Source organism: Pristiophorus japonicus, chromosome 23, assembly GCF_044704955.1.
Source record: "Pristiophorus japonicus isolate sPriJap1 chromosome 23, sPriJap1.hap1, whole genome shotgun sequence".
In the NCBI taxonomy this organism is placed as follows: Eukaryota; Metazoa; Chordata; class Chondrichthyes; family Pristiophoridae; genus Pristiophorus; species Pristiophorus japonicus.
Window position 1 is genome coordinate 45365407 of NC_091999.1, and position 14921 is coordinate 45380327.

Sequence of the window (14921 nt, forward strand, 5' to 3'; positions counted from 1 at the left end):
CTTTTCTCTGGTTCCCAATGTGTCTGTCACTTTCTCACGGTGTCCAGTTCTGTTCGAATGGGATTCTCTCAGTCTCTCTGTCTGACTGTCTCACTCTTTCCCATCATCTTTGTCTGTCTATGTTTCTGCCTATCTGTCTCTCTTTGCCTGTCGCTGGTAATTCCTGTCTCTAACCTGCTGAGTATTTCCATCATTTTCTGTTTATATCTTTGCCTCTCTCTCGATTTGTCGCTCTCTCTCTATCTGTCTCTCTCCTTGTCATTGTCTTTATCACTGTCTTTCTTTCACTCTTTCCCTCTCTCTCTTTATTGATCACACACACACATCTCTGTATATGGAGGTGTTTGAGTCTTTTTCTCAGAGTCTGCCTGACTTTTCAGTCTCACCCTTTCTGTCTCTCGTTGTCTCTCTCTCTCGCTATCTGTCTCTCCCTGTTTGTCTCTGTCTCTCAATGTCTCTGTCGACTTCTGTTCACAGCTCGATAACTGCTCTGACGCAGCCCGTACCCTCGTCCATGTAGTGGTGAGTATCCCTGCTTGTTACATTGGAGAACCGGGTTCAAATCCCCAACGGAAAAGCAGCTTTTTCAAAATGTCGAATTTTACTTCTGTTTCTTGGTATAGATTCATATTAAAAAGTTTCAGAGCAATATAGAACAGTAAAGATACAGCAAGAGGAGATTGCCTCTTCCAGATTTTTTGCAAACGGAGACTTTTCAGGATTCTGTGGCCGTCTGCTGCACAGAGATGGATGACTGAGTTTTTTCTGAGTAACATTTAAAGTGCCAGAGATGCAGTAGTTGTGGCCGAGTGGTTAACGCGATGGTCTAGCAATCCTTTGGGTTTTCCCCGCGCATGAACGAATTTTGCCGGCTACGATTCTCAGCATTTTTCATTCCATTTTACAATTTAACCAGGTTTTTGCAAAACTGATCCTGAGAAAGGCGGAAGAACGTCCCACACCTTTCAACACTGACATCTATTTCTCATTTTTATGCAATATCTCAATATCTGCAATATTCAAGATACATACGGATAGAAAAACGCAAAAATCAGCCAAAGTAGCGACAGTGATTCAGCCTGTCTATCCCTCGATATGTATAAGGCATATGTGCATGTCCGTTGGTGCATGTATATTTTTGGTTATGTGTGTGTGCGTGTGTCTCTGTGTCTGTCTCTCTGTATCTATGTCTCTGTTTATGTGCAACTGTCTGTGGAAATCATCTCCATGAATTTGGTATGTCCTGGAACTTATTAAAAAGTGTTGGGGAAAATAATACGATTGTGAACTTTGGTATCGGCTTTGGTTCAGTGGCAGCATCCTCGACTGAAAAACGCAAAAGCAAGACAAAGTAGCGACAGTGACCCTGCCTGTCTATCCATCTATTTGTCGAAGGCAACCTGTCTATATCTTAATCTGGATGACATGGTACATCAGTCATTGATTGTTGGTATGCAGGTGCAGAAGGCGGTAAAGAAGGCAAATGGCATGTTCGCCTTCATATTGAGGGGATTTGAGTATCGGAGCAGGGAGGTCTTACTGCAGTTGTACAGGGCCTTGGTGAGGCCACACCTGGAATATTGTGTTCAGTTTTGGTCTCCAAATCTGAGGAAGGACGTCCTTGCTATTGAGGGAGCACAGCGAAGGTCACCAGCATAATTCCCGCAATGGCAGGACTGACGTATGAGGAGAGACTGGATCAACTGGGCTGGTATCTACTGGAGTTTAGAAGAATGAGAAGGGATCTCATAGAAACATATAAAATTCTGACGAGATTGGACAGCTTTGAGGCTGGAAGAATGTTACCGTTGATGGGGTGTTCGAGACCAAGGATCATAGTCTAAGAATAAGGTGTAAGCCATTTAGGACCGAGATGAGGAGAAACTTCTTCACTCAGAGAGTGGTTAACGTGTGAAATTTTCTACCGCAGAATGTAATTGAGGCCAGTTGGTTAGATATATTCAAAAGGGCCCTTACGGCTAAAGCGATCAAGGGGTATGGAGAGAAAGCAGGAAAGGGGTACTGAGGTTGAATGATGAGCGATGATCTTATTGAATGGTGGTGCAGGCTCGAAGGGCCGAATGGCATATTCCTGCACCAAATTTCTATGTTTCTATGTTTCTATGTTGATGCGTGTATATCTTTGGTTATTGTGTGTACGTGTGTCTGTGTATGTCTATCTGTATGTATGTCTCTGTGTATGTGCAACTCTCTGTGGAAATCATCACCATGAATTTGGTACGTCCTGGAACTTTTAAAAAAACTTGGGGAAAATAATACGGTTGTGATCTTTGAGATCGGTTTTGGTTCAGTGGCTCCATTCTCGACTGAATCAGGAGGTTGTGTGTGTAAGTCCCAACCCTGAGACTTGAACACATCATCTTGGCTGACACTCAAATGCAGTACATGGGGAATGTTGCATTGTTGAAGCTGTTGACCATCGGCTGATATTTTAAATTGAAACTCCATCTGCAACCTCGGGTGGATGTGAAAGTTCCCAGAGCCTTAGTCGAAAAAGAATAGGAGAGTTGCGCCCGTGTCAATATTAAGAAAAATGTTCGTAAATGCTGCCTGAAATCCTGTGTGTCTGTGTGTCGCTGTGGGGGTGGGGCTGAAGCCTAGATTCTCAGAGAGGCAGAGTCCAACCTCTGACAGGATCAGGACCAGGATGACCGAGTGGTAAAGGCGTTGGATTTAAGATGTAATGGGTTTATACCCGCGTGGGTTTGAACCCCAGTCCTGGTAATTCCTTAATTAAACGTCGATATTATCCATCCTGCTCAGTGATACCCGATTCTCATCTGCTGAATCTCCAATTTTCTGCAACGATATGACACTCTGAGCCGATAATGAAATGAAATTGCGAAATGTATCTGTGTCGCTCGGTCTCTGCCGCTCTCTCCCTTTCGAGAGCTGTGTTTGTGTATGTGTGTTTGAGTCTTTGTCTCTCTCAGTCTGCCTCTCTCTGTCTGACTGTCTCTCTCTGTCCCATTATCTTTGTCTGTCCATGTCTTTGCCTGTCTCTGTTAGTCCCTGACTCTAACCTGATAATATTTCCATTATTTGCTGTTTTTGTCTCTATGTCTCTCTCTCTCTATCTGTCTTTCTCTCTATCTGTCACCCTCTTTGTCTCTCTCTTTGTCCCTGGCCTTTTCTCTGTCATTCCATCGCAATTTGCCTCCCTCTCTTTATGGAGCACGCAAATACATCTCTGTGTATGTATGTGTTTGAGTCTTTTTCTCATTCATTCTGATCCTCCCTTTCAGACTCAAACTTTATGTCTCTCTTTGTCTCTACCTCACTGTCTGTCTCTCCCTGTTTCCCTGTTTGTCTCTGGTTCTCAATGTGTCTGTCTCTTTCTCACCGTGTCCAGTTCTGTTCGAATGGGATTCTCTCAGTCTCTCTGTCTGACTGTCTCACTCTTTCCTATCATCTCTGTCTGTCTACGTTTCTGCCTGTCTGTCTCTCTTTGCCTGTCGCTGATAGTTCCTGTCTCTAACCTGCTGAGTATTTCCATCATTTTCTGTTGAAATCTTTGTCTCTCTCTCTATCTGTCGCTCTCTCTCTATCTGTCTCTCACCTTGTCACTTTCTTTATCACTGTCTTTCTCTCACTCTTTCCCTCTCTTTTTATAGATCACACTTACACATTTCTGTATATGTCGGTGTTTGAGTCTTTTTCTCGCTGTTCTGACTGACTTTTCAGTCTCACCCTTTCTGTCTCTCGTTGTGTCTCTCTCGCATTCTGTCTATCCCTGTTTGTCGGTTTGTGTCTGTCTATCAATGTGTCTGTCGACATCTGTCCACAGCTTGTTTACTGCTCTGACGCAACACGTTCCCCTGTCCGTACAGTGATAATTATGCCCCCCTTGTACGCGGGAGAACCGGGTTCAATTCCCCGACGAAAAAGCAGCTTTTTCAAAATGTCGAATTTTACTTCTGTTTCTTGGTATAGATTCATGTTAAAAAGTTCCAGAGCAATATAGAACAATAAAAATACAGCAAGAGGAGATTGCCTCTTCCAGACTTTTTGCAACGGAGACTTTTTCAGGATTCTGTGGCCGTCTGCTGCGCACAGATGGATGACTGAGTTTTTTCTGTGTAACATTTAAAGTGCCAGAGCGGCAGTAGTTGTTGCCGAGTGGTTAAAGCGATGGTTTAGAAATTCTTTGGGTTTTTTGCGCGTAGGTTCGAATCATGCCGACGACAATTCAAAGCATTTTTCATTACATTTTACAATTTAACCAGGTTTTTGCAAAACTGATCCTGAGATAGGCGGAATAACGTCCCACACATTTCATCACTGACATCTATTTCTCATTTTTATTAATCTACAATATTGATGATACATATGGATAGAAAAACGCAATAATCAGCCAAAGTAGCGATAGGGATTCAGCCTGTCTATCCCTCTATATGTCTAAGGCATGTCTGTTGGTGCATGTATATTTTTGGTTATGTGTGTGGGTGTGTGTGTCTCTGAGTCTGTCTATCTGTATATATGTCTCTGTGTATCTGCAACTGTCTGTGCAAGTCATCACCATGAATTTGGTATGTGCTGGAACTTTTTAAAAAGACTTGGGGAAAATAATACGCTTGTGAACTTTAGTATCGGCTTTGGTTCAGCGGCAGTATCCTCGACTGAAAAACACAAAAGACAGCCAAAGTTGCAATAGTGACCCTGCCTGTCTATCCATCTATTTGTCTAAGGCATTCTTTGTATATCTTGATCTGGGTGTCATGATACATCAGTCATTGATTGTTGGTATGCAGGTGCAGCAGGCGGTGAAGAAGGCAAATGGCATGTTCCCCTTCATAGCTAGGGGATTTGAGTATAGGAGCAGGGAGGTCTTACTGCAGTTGTACAGGGCCTCCGTGAGGCCACACCTGGAACATTGTGTTCAGTTTTGGTCTCCGAATCTGAGGAAGGATGTCCTTGCGATTGAGGGAGTACAGCGAAGGATCACCAGCTTGATTGCCGGGATGGCAGGACTGACATATGAGGAGAGACTGGATCAACTGGGCTGGTATCCACTGGAGTTTAGAAGAATGAGAGGAGATTTCAAAGAAACATATAAAATTCTGACGAGATTGGACAGCTTTGAGGCTGGAAGAATGTTCTCGCTGCTGGGGAGTTCGGGACCAAGGATCACAGTCTTTGAGTAAAGGGTAAACCATTTAGAAATGAGATGAGGAGAAACGTTTTCACTCAGAGAGTGGTTAACCTGTGAAATTTTCTATTGCAGAAAGTCGTTGAGGCCAGTTCGTTAGATATATTCAAAAGGGAGTTAGATATTGCCCTTGCGGCTAAAGGGATGAAGGGGTATGGAGAGAAAGCAGGAAAGGGGTACTGAGGTTGAATGATAAGCCATGATGTTATTGAATGGTGGTGCAGGCTCTAAGGGCCGAATGGCATATATCTGCACCTAATTTCTATGTTTCTATGTTGATGCGTGTATATTTTTGGTTATTTAATGTGTGTGTGTGTCTGTGTATGTCTATCTGTATGTATGTCTCTGTGTATGTGCAACTGTCTGTGGAAATCATCACCATGAATTTGGTACGTCCTGGAACTTTTAAAAAAAACTTGGGGTAAATAATACGGATGTGACCTTTGGTATCGGCTTTGGTTCAGTGGCGGTATTCTCGACTGAATCAGGCGTTTGTGTGTTTAAGTCCCGCTCCTGAGACTTGAACCCATAATCTTGGCTGACACTCAAGTGCAGTACTTGGGGAATTTTCCATTGTTGAAGCTGTTGACTTTCGGAAGAAATGTTAAATTAAAGCTCCGTCTGCACCCTCGGGTGGATCATAGCATTACTCGAAAAAGAATAGGAGAGTTGCCGCCGTGTCAATATTAATAAAAATGTTCCTAAATGCTCACTGAAACCCTATGTGTATGTGTGTGTCTGTCGGGTGGAGTTGAAGCCCAGATTCTCACAGATACAGAATCGAAACACTGGAAGGACCAGGGTGGCCGAGTGGTTAACGCGTTGGCCTTAAAATTCAATGGGATTTTCCCACGAGGGTTCGTACCCCACTCCTCGAATCTCTTTAATTTATCATTGATTTTCTCCCATGCTGATCAGTGATACCCGATTTTGATCTGTTGAATCAACAATTTTCTGTAACTCTGTGACACTCTGAGCCGATCATGAAATGAAAAGTGAAATGTATCTCTGTATCTCAGTCTCTGCCTTTCTGTCATTAGAGAGCTGTGCATGTGTCTGTGTGCTTGAGTCTGAGTCTGCCTCTCTCTGATTCACTCTTTTGTGCCTGTTTCTCTGTTTGTGTCTGTCTCTCAATCTGTCTCTTTCTCACGGTGCCCACGTCTGTTCCAATGGGATTCTCTCAGACTCTCTGTCTGACTGTCTTTCTCTTTCCCATCATCTCTGCCCATGTCTTTGCCTGTCTCACTTTGTCCCTGTCTCTAACCTGATGAGTATTTTCATCATTTTCTGTTTTAGAAACATAGAAACATAGAAAATAGCTGCAGGAGTAGGCCATTAGGCCCTTCGAGCCTGCGCCGCCATTCAATATGTTCATGGCTGATCATTCCTTCATAGAAACATAGAAACATAGAAAATATGTGCAGGAGCAGGCCATTCAGCCCTTCTAGCCTGCACCGCCATTCAATGAGTTCATGGCTGAACATGAAACTTCAGTACCCCCTTCCTGCTTTCTCGCCATAACCCTTGATCCCCCGAGTAGTAAGGACTTCATCTAACTCCCTTTTGAATATATTTAGTGAATTGGCCTCAACTACTTTCTGTGGTAGAGAATTCCACAGGTTCACCACTCTCTGGGTGAAGAAGTTTCTCCTCATCTCGGTCCTAAATGGCTTACCCCTTATCCTCAGACTGTGACCCCTGGTTCTGGACCTCCCCAACATTGGGAACATTCTTTCTGCATCTAACCTGTCTAAACCCGTCAGAATTTTAAACGTTTCTATGAGGTCCCCTCTCATTCTTCTGAACTCCAGTGAATACACGCCCAATTGATCCAATCTTTCTTGATAGGTCAGTCCCGCCATCCCGGGAGTCAGTCTGGTGAACCTTCGCTGCACTCCCTCAATAGCAAGAATGTCCTTCCTCAAGTTAGGGGACCAAAACTGTACACAATACTCCAGGTGTGGCCTCACCAAGGCCCTGTACAACTGTAGCAACACCTCCCTGCCCCTGTATTCAAATCCCCTCGCTATGAAGGCCAACATGCCATTTGCTTTCTTAACCGCCTGCTGTACCTGCATGCCAACCTTCAATGACTGATGTACCATGACACCCAGGTCTCGTTGCACCTTCCCTTTTCCTAATCTGTCACCATTCAGATAATAGTCTGTCTCTCTGTTTTTACCACCAAAGTGGATAACCTCACATTTATCCACATTATACTTCATCTGCCATGCATTTGCCCACTCACCTAACCTATCCAAGTCACTCTGCAGCCTAATAGCATCCTCCTCGCAGCTCACACTGCCACCCAACTTAGTATCATCCGCAAATTTGGAGATACTGCATTTAATCCCCTCGTCTAAATCATTAATGTACAATGTAAACAGCTGGGGCCCCAGCACAAGAACCTTGCGGCACTCCACTAGTCACTGCCTGCCATTCTGAAAAGTACCCGTTTACTCCTACTCTTTGCTTCCTGTCTGACAACCAGTTCTCAATCCACGTCAGCACACTACCCCCAATCCCATGTGCTTTAACTTTGCACATTAATCTCTTGTGTGGGACCTTGTCGAAAGCCTTCTGAAAGTCCAAATATACCACATCAACTGGTTCTCCTTTGTCCACTTTACTGGAAACATCCTCAAAAAATTCCAGAAGATTTGTCAAGCATGATTTCCCTTTCACAAATCCATGCTGACTTCGACCTATCATGTCACCATTTTCCAGATGCACTGCTATGACATCCTTAATAATTGATTCCATCATTTTACCCACTACTGAGGTCAGGCTGACCGGTCTATAATTCCCCTTTCCTGCTTTCTCTCCATACCCCTTCACCCCCTTATCCGTAAGGGCCATATCTAACTCCCTCTTGAATATATCCAATGAACTGGCATCAACAACTCTCTGCGGCAGGGAATTCCACAGGTCAACAACTTTGTGAGTGAAAAAGTTTCTCCTCATCTCAGTGATAAATGGCCTCCCACTTATCCTACGACTATATCGCCTTGTTCTGGACTTCACCAACATCGAGAACATTCTTCCTGCATCTAACCTGTACAGTCCCGTCAGAATCTGTTATATTTCTATGAGATCCCCTCTCATCATTCTAAACGGCAGTGAATAAAGGCCCAGTTGATCCTATCTCTCCTCATATGACAATCCTGCCATCCCTGGAATCAGTCTGTTGATAATATCGGACCGAGTCAGCATGGATTTATGAAAGGGAAATCATGCTTGATGAATCTTCTGGAATTTTTTGAGGATGTAACGAGTAGAGTGGGCATTGGAGAACCAGTTGATGTGGTGTATGTGCACTTTCAATAGGCTTTTGACAAGGTCCCGCACAAGAGATTGGTGCACAAAGTCCAAGCGCATGATATTGGGATTAATGTACTGACGTGAATAGAGAACTGTTTGGCAACTGGTTTGCTGCACTCCCTCAATGGCAAGAACGTCCTTCCTCAGACTAGGAGCCAAAACTGAACACAATATACCAGGTCTGGCCTCACTAAGGCCTTGTACAACTGCTGTATGGTCTCCCTGCTCCTATATTCAAATCCCCTAGCTATGAAGGCCAGCATACCATTTGCCTTCTTTACCGCCTGCTGTACCTGCGTGCCCACTTTCAGTGACTGATAAACCATGACACCCAGGTCTCGTTGCACCTCCCCTTTTTCTAGTCTGCCGCAATTCAGATAATATTCTGCCTTCGTGTTTTTGCCCCCAAAATGGATAACCTCACATTTATCCACATTATGCTGCATCTGCCATATATTTGCCCACTCACCTAATCAGTCCAAGTCACCCTGCAGCCTCTGAGCATCCTCCTCACAGCTCGCACCGCCACCCAGTTTAGTGTCATCCGCAAACTTGGAGAAATTACACTCTATTCCTTCAACCAAATCGTTAATGTATATTGTAAAGAGCTGGGGTCCCAGCACTGAGCCCTGCGGCACACCACTAGTAACTGCCTGCCATTCTGAAAAGGACCTGTTTATCCCGATTCTCTGCTTCCTGTCTGCCAACCAGTTCTCTATCCATGTCAGTACATTAATCCCAATACCATGCGCTTGGACTTTGTGCACCAATCTCTTGAGCGGGAACTTGTCAAAAGCCTACTGAAAGTCCAAATACACCACACCCACTGGTTCTCCCTTGTCCACTCTAATCGTTCCATCCTCAAAAAATTCCAAAAGATTCGTCAAGCCTAATTTCCCTTTCATAAATCTATGCTGACTCGTCCGATCCTGTCACTGCTTTCCAAATGGGCTGCGATTTCATCCTTAATGATTGATTTCAACATTTTCCCCACTACTGATGTCAGGCTAATCGGTCTAGAATTACCCGCTTTCTCTCTCCCTCATTTTTTAAAAAGTGCCGTCACATTAGCTACCCTCCAGTCCATAGGAACTTATCCAGAGTTGATAGATTGTTGGAAATTGATCACCAATGCATCCACTATTCTAGGGCCACTTCCTTAAGTACTCTGGGATGCAGACTATCAGGACCCAGGAATTTATCGGCATTTAATCCCATCAATTTCCCTAACACAATTTCCCGCCAATAAGGATATCTTTCAGTTCCTCATTCTCACTAGACTCACAGTCCCCTCGTACATTTGGATGTTTTTTTTTTATCTTCCTTTGTAAAGACAGAACCGAATTATTGTCTCTATCTCTCTCTATATCTGTCTTTCTCTCTATCTGTCTCCCTCTTTGTCTCTCTCTTTGTCCCTGTCTTTGTCTCTGTCATTCCATCACTATTTTCCTCCCTCTCTTTATGGAGCACACAAACACATCTCTGTGCATGTATGTGTTTGAGTCTTTCTGTCATTCACTCTGACCCTCCCTCTCAGTCTCAAAGTTTCTGTCTCTCTTTGTCTCTATCTCGCTATCTGTCTCTCCCTGTTTCCGTGTCTCTCAACTTATCTGTCTCTTTCTCACGATGTCCAGTTCTGTTCCAATGGGATTCTCTCAGTCTCTCTGTCTGACTGTCTTTCTCATTCCCATCATCTCTGTCTATCCATGTCTCTACCTGTCTCTCTCTTTGCCTGTCTCTGTTAGTTCCTTTCTCTAACCTGATGAGTATTTCCATCATTTTCTGTTTATATCTCTGTCTATCTCTCTATCTGTCGCTACTCTTTCTCTGTCTCTCTCTTTGTCACTGTCTTTCTCTCACTCTTTCCCTCTCTCTCTTTATAGAGCACACACACAGACATCTCTGTATATGTGTGTGTTTGAGTCTTTTTCTCACTCAGTCTGCCTCTCCTTCTCAGTCTCATACTTTCTGTCTCACGTTGAATCTATCTCGCTGTCAGTCTCTCCCTGTTTGTCGGTTTGTCTCTGTCTCTCAAAGTGCCTTTCGACTTCTCATGGTGTCCAGTTCTGTTCACAGCTCGATTCCTGCTCTGACAAAACAAATACCCGTCAGTTCCTCGTTAGTGTAGGAGTTAATATCCCTTCCTATCATGCGCGAGGTCGTGGTTCAATTCCACGACGAGGATGGAGCTTTTTCAAAATGTTGAATATTACTTCTATATGTCCTGGAACTTTATAAAAAGACTTAGGGAAAGTAATACGTATGTGAGCTTTGGTATCGGCTTTGGTTCAGTGGCAGCATTCTCGACTGAATCAGGAGGTTGTTTGTGTAAGTCCGACTCCTGAGACTTGAGCGTATAATCTTGGCTGACACTCAAATGCAGTACTTGGGGAATTTTGCATTGTTGAAGCTGTTGACTTTCGGATGAAATGTTAAATTGAAGCTCCTTCTGCACCCTCGGGTGGATGTGAAAGTTTCCAGAGCATTACTCGAAAAAGAATAGGAGAGTTGCCCCTGTGTCAATATTACGATACATATTTGAAAATGCTCATTAAAAACCTATGTCTGTGAGAGTGGAGCTGCAGCCCATATTCTCACAGAGACAAAATCCGAACACTGTCAAAACCAGGATAGCCGAGTGGTTTTGGCGTTGGACGTAAAATCCAATGGATGTATAGGTTCGTGGGTTCGAACCCCACTCCTGGTAAATCAAACCGATTTCCTCCCATCCTGCTCAGTTATACCCGCATGTATTTTGTTGAATCTGTACATGTCGATAACTTTACAACATTCTCAACTGACAAAGAAATGGGATTATGCAATGTTTCTGTGCCTCTCACTCTCTGTCTCAAGAGAGCTCTTTATGTGTTTGTGTTTGAGTCTGACTCACTCTGTCTGAGGAATTACAAGCTGAATTTCGGGAGCTGGGAGCTAAATTAACAAATAGGACCTCAAAGGTAGCAATTTCAGGATAGCTACCACTGACACCTGCTAGTCAGAGTAGGAATCGTAGGATAGCTCAGATGAATGTGTTGTGCAGAATGGAGGGATTCAATTTCCTGGGACATTGGAACCGGTACAGGGGGAGCTGGGACCAGTGCAAACCAGACGCTCTGCACCTGGGCAGAACCAATGCCCACGGGGGAGAGTTGGCTCGTGTTGTTGGGGAGGGGTTAAACTCATATGGCAGTGGGATGGGAACCTATGCAGGGAGACAGAGGGAAGTAAAATGGGGGCTGAAAAGTAAAGGTGGAGGGCAGAGAAACCCAAGGCAAAAATCAAAAAGGGCCACATTGCAGCCAAATTATAAAGGGACAAGGTGTGCTAAGATAACAAGCCTGAAGGCACTGTGCCTCAATGCGAGGAGTATTCGTAATAAGGTGGACAAATTAACTGCACAGGCTGCAATGAATGAATATGATGTAATTGGCATCACGGAGAAATGGCTCCAGGCTGACGAAGGCTGTGAACGCAACATCCAGGGATATTCACCAATCAGGAAGGATAGACAGAAAGGAAAAAAGGTGGGGTGGCATGGCTGGTTGAAGAGGAAATTAATGCAATAGTAAGGAAGGACATTCGCGTGGATTCTGTGTGGGTGGAGCTGCGGAATATCAAAGGGACGAAAACGCTCGTCGGAGTTGTGTATCACCAAACAATAGTAGTGAGTTTGGGGACAGCATCAAACAAGAAAGTAGGGATGTGTGCAATATAGGTACAGAAGTTATCATGGGCGACTTTAAGCTACATATAGATTGGACTAACCAAACTGGTAGCAATACGGTACAGGAAGATTTACTGGAGTGTATTCGGGATGGTTTACTTGACCAATATGTCGAGGAACCATCCAGAGGGCTGGCCATCCTAGACTGGTTGATGTGTAATGAGAAAGGACTAATTAGCAATCTTGTTGTGCGAGGCCCCTTGGGGAAGAGTAACCATAATAAGGTAGAAATATTTGTTAAGGTGGAGAGTGAAACAATTAATTCTGAGACTGGGGTCCTGAACTTAAGGAAAGGTAACTTCGATGGTATGAGACATGAATTGGCTAGAATAGACTGGAAAATGATACTTAAAGCGTTGACGGCAGATAGGCAATGGAAAACATTTAAAACCACATGGATGAACTTCAACAATTGGACATCCCTGTCTGGAGTAAAAAAATAAAACGGGAAAAGTGTCTCAACCGTGGCTAACAAGGGAAATTAAGGATAGTGTTAAATCCAAGGAAGAGGCATATAAATTGGTCAGAAAAAGCATCAACCTGAGGATGGGGAGAAATTTAGAATTCAGCAGAGGAGGACAAAGGGTTTATTTCGGAGGAGGAAAATAGAGTATGAGAGGAAGCTTGCTGGGAACATAAAAACTTCTATAGATATGTGAAGAGAAAAAAATTAGTGAAGGCAAACGTAGGTCCCTTGCAGTCAGATTCAGGTGAATTTATAATGGGGAACAAAGAAATGGTAGACCAGTTGAACAAATACTTTGGCTCTGCATTCACGAAGGAAGACACGCATAACCTTCTGGAAATAGTACGTGACCGAGGGGCTAGTGAGAAGCAGGAACTGAAGGAAATCCTTATTTGTGGGAAATTATGTTCGGAAAATTGATGGGACTAAAGGCCGATAAATCCCCGGGGCCTGATGGTCTGCATCCCAGAATACTTAAGGAAGTGGCCCTAGAAATAGTGGATGCATTGGTGATCATTTTCTAACAGTCCATCGACTCTAGATCAGTTCGTATGGACTGGAGGGTAGCGAATGTAACACCACATTTTGAAAAATGAGGGAGAGAGAAAACGGGTAATTACAGACCAGTTACCCTGACAACAGTGGTGGGGAAAATGTTGGAATCAATTATTAAAGATGAAATAGCAGCACATTTGGAAAGCACTATCAGGATCGGTCCAAATCAGCATGGATTTATGAAAGGGAAATCATGCTTGACAAATCTTTTAGAATTTTGTGAGGATGTAACTACTAGAGCGGACAAGGGAGAACCAGTGGATTTGGTGTAGTGGGACTTACAAAAGACTTTTGACAAGGTCCCACACAAGAGGTTGGTGTGCAAAATTAAAGCACATGGCATTGGAGGTAATGTATTGATGTGGATAGAGAACTGGTTGACAGAGTCGGGATAAACGGGTCCTTTTCACAATGGCAGGCAGTGACTAGTTGGGTGCCGCAGGGCTCAGTGCTGGGACCCCAGCAATTTACAATATACATCAATGAATTAGATGAAAGAATTGTGTATAATATCTCCAAATTTGCAGATGACATTATGCTGGATGGCGGTGTGATATGTGAGGAAAATGCTAAGAGGCTGTCGGGTGACTTGGACAGGTTAGGTGAGTGGGCAATTGCGTGGCAGATGTCGTGTAATAAATGTGAGGTTATGCACTTTGGTGGCAAAAACACAAAGGCAGAATATTAACTGAATGGCGGCAGATTAGGAAAAGAGGAAGTGCAAAGAGATCCGGGTGTCGTGGTACATCAGTCATTGAATGTTGGCATGCAGATGCAGCAGACAGAAAGAAGGCAAATAGCATGTTGGCCCCATATCTTTGGGATTTGAATATAGCAGCAGGGCGGTCTTGCTGCAGCTGTACAGGGCCTTGGTGAGCCCTCACCTGGAATACTGTATTCAGTTTTGTTCTAATCTGAGGAAGGACGTTCTTGCTATTGAGGGAGTGCAGCGAAGGTTCACCAGACTGATTTACGGGATGGCAGGACTGACATATGAGGAGAGATATGATCGACTGTGTCTGTATTTACTGGAGTTTAGAAGAATGAGAGGGGACCTCAGAAACATAAAATTCTGATGGGACTGGGCAAGTTAGATGCAGGAAGAACGGTCCCGATGTTGGGGAAGTCCAGAACAAGTGTCACAGTCTAAGGACAAGGGATAAGCCATTTAGGACAGAGATGAGGAGAAACTTCTTCACTCAGCGAGTTGTTAACCTGTGGAATTCGCTTCCGCAGAACGTTGTTGATGCCAGTTCATCAGATATATTCAAGAGGGAGTTGGATATGGCCCTTAAGTTAAAGGGATCAAGGAGTATGGAGCGAAAGCAGGAAAGGGGTACTGAGGTGAATGATCAGCCATGATCTTATTGAATGTTGGTGCAGGCTCGAAGGGGCGAATGGCCTATTCCTGTAACCTTTTTCTATGTTTTTATGTTTCTATGTTTCAGGGTGCATGCATCTAATGGCCCAGTGTGCTGTGCCATTTCTTTCAACTGGGTGCTATTTATTGAACCTGTAACTCGCCCGGTTTGTATCTGATCCATATTGTGTCTCACCTGACCAATCATCCATCTCCCATAGGCATGACATGTGTCTCTTTTCCTGTCCTTGGCATCGTCCTCTCAATTCCTGCTTATTTTGCTCGTTAATTGTTCGTGCATGGCCTTCCAATACGGATACACCCT

At 44.0% G+C, this 14921-nt stretch overlaps 1 non-coding gene and 1 pseudogene across 1 annotated transcript; both read left to right on the forward strand.

Annotated features, from left to right (window-relative positions):
- Positions 1-14921, forward strand: part of LOC139235513 (zinc finger protein 420-like) — a 90958-nt pseudogene that overhangs the window by 30192 nt on the left and 45845 nt on the right.
- Positions 11116-11198, forward strand: trnal-uaa (transfer RNA leucine (anticodon UAA)). Its single transcript has one exon. It is a non-coding gene; the product is annotated as a tRNA-Leu (tRNA).